Raw genomic sequence first — 6,798 nt, forward strand, 5'->3', positions numbered from 1 at the left:
CTCCACGACTGTACTGCTAGAGATACTGGGGAAGAATTATCAGAAGATGATTTTCTGGAGGAACAATTGCTTTCCCCATATAAAATGTACAATGAGGACCATTGTCAAACATTACCTTGGGTATATGTTGATGGTTGTTCTTACCATGCCACTATTGATAATGAGCGCAGATTAGTCGCTGGCATTGGTATAACTGGGGCAAATGGATTCCCAAATTTATCTATAGGTTTCAACATTGGACCAAGATCCAGTCAAGTTGCTGAACTAACTGCTGTTTTCAAAACCATTGAAATGGCTATTGAACATGGTATTCATGAATTTGTGATCATAACTGACTCAAATTATGTGCGTGACAGTTTTGTTGAATACCTGCCAACTTGGAAAAGAAATGGCATGCAGAAAAGCAATAACAAACCAGTCAAGCATGGCAAATTGTTCTGCGAGATTGATAATCTGGTAGTATCCAATGATTTAACCATACACTGGAAAAAGACCAAGGGTCATTCCAGAGTTTTAGGTCCTGATAAGGAAGGCAATGACCTTGCGGATTCATTAGCCAAACAAGGAGCCATAACTGGAGAACTCCTTAATATTGACCATTTAATGGGTGCAATTCAGGTAGAAGCCATTACCAGAAACCAGGCAAAACAACAGAGTGAGCCTAACTTGGTACAATGGAGTCAGGATTCTCCTAGTGAGGACCTGATCACTAGTCAAAAAGAAGACCCCATTGTAGGCATCTTCTATAAACACATAGAAGATCCTGAAAGCAACCCCATCTCAAAAGATGATTGTATTGGCAAGGAAGATCTTAGAATCTTAATAAAATCTAAATCTCAATTCAAATTACAGGATGGTTTGTTAATTAGAACCTCCAAAACTGGCATCCAGCAGTGGGTAGTACCCACCAAGTTCCGAGGTCTAATGCTTCAACATGCCCATGATGCTCCCACATCTGGTCATCGTGGTGCCAAACTCACATATGAAATATTGCGTGATTACGCTTTTTGGCCACACATGTTGAAAGATGTTCAAACCTACTGTCAAGGGTGTTTAATCTGTCCACAGTTCCAAACCACTGCACCAACGCATAGAGCGCCATTGCAGAAGAGGGGGATGGTAATGCCATGGTCAGATATACAAATTGATTTTATCGGTCCAGTAACAAGATCATCAAGAGGTAACAAGTACATGTTAACAGTGACATGCCTGTTCACTAAATGGGTAGAGTGCATTAGTGCACCTAACAATAGTGCTGAAACATGTGCAGCATTGCTCATCAACCATGTATTTTCCAGATTTGGTTTGCCCCAAAGAATCGAATCAGATCGGGGGACCCACTTCACTAGCGAAGTGATGACAAAAATGTGGAAAATACTAGGGGTTAAAAGAAAGCTCCATATTGCTTATAGAGCTGCCTCAAGTGGTGGTGTAGAGTGTTACAACCAGTCCATTGTTAAAATCCTCAAAAAGTTTGTGAGTGAAACAGGTAAAGACTGGGATATAAAACTACCTCTAGTCTTAATGGCATTAAGAGCAACTCCAAGTAGTGCTACCAAGATGTCACCTTTTGAGCTGATGACTGGTAGAAGAATGGTTCTACCTCAGCATCTGCTGTACCGTACATCAGACCAAAATTTGATAGACGCTGCCAATACACATCAATATGTGGAAAACTTAAGAAAGCACCTGCAATATGCCTTTGCATTTGCTCAAAGGAATTTAGAAAGAGCCGCAACTGCCACTAAAACCTATTATGATCTCAAAACATCCAAAAAGGAATATGAAATAAATGATAAAGTTTATCTTTATAACTTTGGAAGAGATCAGGTTAGGGAGAAGAAATTTCTTCCCTCATGGAAAGGTCCTTTCGTCATTACTGACAAAATATCTCCAGTGGCCTATAAAATACGGATCCCCAAAAATGAAAGTTTCATAGATAAATGGGTCCATATCAATCAATTGTGAGCGTGTCATCCCAGATCCCAACTACAAGTCATAGAGGGAGAATGAAGTGTCATATCCCCAAATGAACTAAAGACATACTATAGTTTAAAGATGCCTAACTGATAAACATGAAGGTTCAAAATTGACAGACTATCTACATAGAAGACTGTCCATGATGTGTACGGTCAACATCCTCACCAAATACCACTAACTTTGATCCAATTCAAATACATGTGTCCTACATATTTTTGAATTGGAAAGGGGGATTTATGTCAAGGTATTTGAAATATTATTAAATAATATATAGAAATATATTTAACTTTATTTAATAAATCTGTGGATGTGAACATGGTCTGTAGGACAAAGGATTAGATCTCCCCCACTCCAATTGCACAGGAGACATTCTTGGCTGAAAGGAGAACAAAGGATTATCTCTGGGAGATCTCACACACTCAATATGTTAAATTATGCAATTGTATAATTTAGCAAGGAACTAAAATATAACATAGTTTCAGGATACAGGCAAATATATGGAGACGAAATGTCTGAATTACCCTTTTGGAACTGATCAAAATCATAGAGAAACAACTTTTATGCACATGGGTGTTAATTATCAAATACACATCTGCACTGCTGGCTAAACAGGAAATATGCTGTTTTAAAGACTTTTACAACTCCTCATGGATTGACCCCATGTGGAGCAATAAAGGCCTTGGGAAACACAGACAAATGCTAAGGTGTGACTCTGGAAGTTCACGTAAGCAGACAGCAAATAAACATTTATTTTTTTTCTCTCTCTGTTTAAATACATGCCCCAGAATGTATTAAATATAGAAATTTGGGAAATTGTCTAATTCTATATTATTATTACATGGGTATTTGCTAAGCTTGGGAGGTAACTGTTTTAGTCAGTCAAAAATGTGTAATAACCTCTGTTTTGCTTATATTTTTCAGACAGATAAATTCAGATATACATAGAAATGATATATATGTTTTGAAAACACAAAAGATCTTACTTAGCCTCTGTGTTTTTAAGAATATAAATAAATACTTATGGACCATACACATATTAATGTTTGGATCATCTCTAATAATTATTTCTATTTTTATTGCAGACAACCATTGGTCATGAGCATCAATCTTAGAAAGAGACGGAATGCCGCATGAAATGAATTAAGTCATATCATATAAACGTACAAATAAATGTTTATAAAGTTTCACATACATCTTTTAAAATATAGTGAGATGAAAATATGGAAGTTACTTTGATGTGATATGACTATGAGATATATATTTGATGTGATATAACTATGAAATATAAGTTATTTTAATATAATGTTAGATATGTGATGTTTCATATCAAAATGATCAGAAAATTCATTAAGATATAACTTATCCAAAACAAATATTATGAATAGTTGTCGCAGTAAATTATGATAAAATTAATAACCATTTCATAGAAATACTGACTTAAGTTGTTTCAAATGTTGCTGTGTCTGTTTGTGCTGCCACCTGGTGTTATGTTGCGAGAACTACAGCCAGAAGGTTCTCTCTGGCTGTTAAAAATGAAATTTCCAAGGGCCAATCCGATTTAGACTTCCCAGATAACCAATGGGAAGGTCAGCTCCCGCAGGGCCACCCACAATTTACCAATGATGGAAAAAAAACAAATAAAAAGTGAATGCAATGGAGAGAAAAGGGAGATTTTCTGCTGAAGCTAAAACTTGTAACTGGTTCCCGCTGGGTGTGAGATACCACTTTACTTGAGCAAAGCTAATCTACCCTTCTCATTGATTGCGATATACACTTATTGGTGATCTGAGGTAAAATAATTCCTACCAAGGAATATCGGATATCGACTGCTTTTTACTTTGGTAACGTATTCAAGGTTTTGTAAGATAAGGTATATGCATAGTTAATTTGTATTTAATAGATTTAAAGAAGCAGTGTGTTTTTCTCAAGTTAGCATTTCACAGCCTATATACATATATTGTTTAAATCTGCGTCTGATTGACCAAGTAACTCATCTATGCAAGTTCTGATATTGTCAGTTAATTTTGTATTAGGATAAATTGCAGTTAAATAGCAGAATATATATATTATCCTATTGTTTTATAAACACTGTTTAGAATTGTATTGCTTAGATGTTAAAGGTTTTTAGTCCCATTGTGTTAAATAAATAAAAGGCTGAATTGTGAAGGTATATTTTTCTGGGTTTCGTAAGAAGGATAGCATATCTTAAGAGTTGGTTTTAACGCATATACATTTTGTTTCATTTCCTTTTATTGCAAATATAGTTCAATATGTTTATGGATATTAACTAAATAAAAGAATTCAGATATTTATATTAATTGTATGGTCTAGTAGGTGCATGGTTGATAAGGGTTTCTATTTCTTTGTATTGTGTTTATAACCCTGCCATAAACTTATATATATTATTTGGATAGCACTACTAAGATTTTCATAAATATACTGACAAAATAAATGGCAATGGAGTTTCTCTGTGCTTTGATCACTGCTAATACCTTCATGAAAATATGTGGGGCTGGGGCCAAACCAAAGGGGAGGGCCAAAAAGTTGTAATGTTTGTTGAGAAACACAAATCTTAAAAACTGGAAATGGTCCCTGGGAATTGTGATGTGTAGATAAGCATCCTTTAAGTCTATGGTTGTCATAAATTAACTTTCCTAAACTAGCGTCAAAATTGTACGGATTGTTTCCATTTTGAAGGTAGGTCCAAGATAGGGATGGTAGGTGCCCACTTTCTTTAAGACAATGAAGAAGTTGGAATAGAAACCATGTCCCTGTTGATAAATTGGAACAGGTTGAATAACTCCCATGTCCTCTATTTCTTGAACACATTGAACAAAGGCAGTCACCTTTAAAGGATCTCTTGGAATGTGAGACAGATGAAACCGTTCCCAGAGAGGTCTTGTGCAAAAGTCTAAGTGATAACCCTGGGATTTGATATTGAGAACCCAGGGACCCTAAACTGATCAAGACCAGGCTTTCTGAAACAAATCAATATACCTCCTACAAGAAGATCTTCTGGATGTGTGTGTGGGGGGGGGGGATCCCATCATGCAGATTTCTGATTGGAATTTGATTTTTTAGTCTGGTTTTTTTTTTCTGAGACCAAGAAGATTCTGGTTTCCAGGAAGGTTTGGAGGACTACGATTTTTGGTTGGAGGGGGACTTCTGATCTCTAGGGGAGTGAAAGGAATGAAAATGATTTGTTTGTTTGTACTTCCCCTTAGACTTCCTGAGGTAGAAAAGCTACTTTCCCCCCAGTGACTTGATAATACAATCTAATTTTGAACCAAAATGTATCAGACAGCAGCTTATTCTTAAAAACCATAGGTGCCCAAGAATTAAGCCATAAGGCCCTTTTTAATAAAACAGCAATGGACATATTCTTGACATTATTTTTAATGATGTCAAAAACAACATCACAAATGATATCATTAGCCATCTTAAGGAATTTAATACAGTTGTGAATATCCTCCGAAGATTGATCAGAAACCTGATAAAGAGAATCACCACAGATGGATGCGGCAGCAGCCACACAGGTGTTTGCTACTGCAAGTCTAAGCTGAATATCTGTTTGGTAAAATAATTTCCTAAGTTAGGACTCAGATTTGTGGTCAATTGTATCCCTAAACATAGAAACTATCCTCCATAGAAATAAAAGTTCATCTTGTTAAAGTGTAATTTGTATTGTTTTAAAAGATAGATAATCCCTTTATTACCCATTACCCAGTTTTGCACAACCAACACTGTTATATTAATATACTTTTTACCTCTGTAATTACCTTGTATCTAAGCCTCTTCTGACAGCCCCCTGGTCACATGACTGTGACTATTTAAAATCTATTGAGTTGCATTTAGTACTGTGTTGTGCTAACTCTTAAATAACTCCTCGGGTGTGAGTGCAATGTTATCTATATGGCCTACATGAACTATCAGTCACCTTTTGTGAAAAGCAAATACAAAGCATGTGATTAAGAGGCTGTCAATAGAGCCTTTGAAACAGGCAGAAATGTAGAGATTTAAATGTTATAAAGTATATTAGTCTAACAATGCTGGTTGTGCACAACTGGGGAATGGGTAGTAAAGGCATTATCTATCTTTTTAAACAATAACAATGTTTGTGTAGACTGTCCTTTTAAAAGGACCCCGAAGTTAAAATGAAATGTTCATTATTCAGATACAGTGTGTAAAAACAAAAACAAAAAAACCCCCATCTAGTTTACTTCCATGATCAAAATGTGCATAATCTTTTTAAATGCACACTTTCTCAGGCACCAGCTCAAACTGGGCATGTGCAAGAATTCCCAATATGGTTGTATATGCATTTGTGATTAGCTGATGGCTGTTGCATGATACAGGGGCTGGGAAAATGGAAGTAACTTTGACATTTGTCAGAATAAAATCTACTAGTCATTTGAAATTCAGACAAAGGGCCCGATGACCTAAAGCTCTTCTTTCTGCCAATAAGACATCTTGACAATACTGTGAGGTCGCTCAAATAATTATAGGAAGGCAAATTTTAGCTTGAGGGTTCTGGATGTGGAGGAGAGACACCTGAACTGCAATATAATGCTCAAAAAAGCCCCAAATATTTTGCAACACTTCTCTCTATAACAGGGAGTTTTTGATCATTGGGCCCTACGTATTATTGCATTATCTTTTTACCATGCATTTGTTGGTTATTCAATTCTACTGTATTTAATTGTCCTGTAACATTTTCTATGAAATTGTAGTATACAGCTGAAACATATATTTTCCATTAAAACTTCTTTTAAATATTCTAAGTTTTGAATTTCATATAAAAAAATATAAACAACCTCA

This window comes from Bombina bombina, chromosome 4 (genome assembly GCF_027579735.1).
Source record: "Bombina bombina isolate aBomBom1 chromosome 4, aBomBom1.pri, whole genome shotgun sequence".
Classification (NCBI taxonomy): Eukaryota; Metazoa; Chordata; class Amphibia; order Anura; family Bombinatoridae; genus Bombina; species Bombina bombina.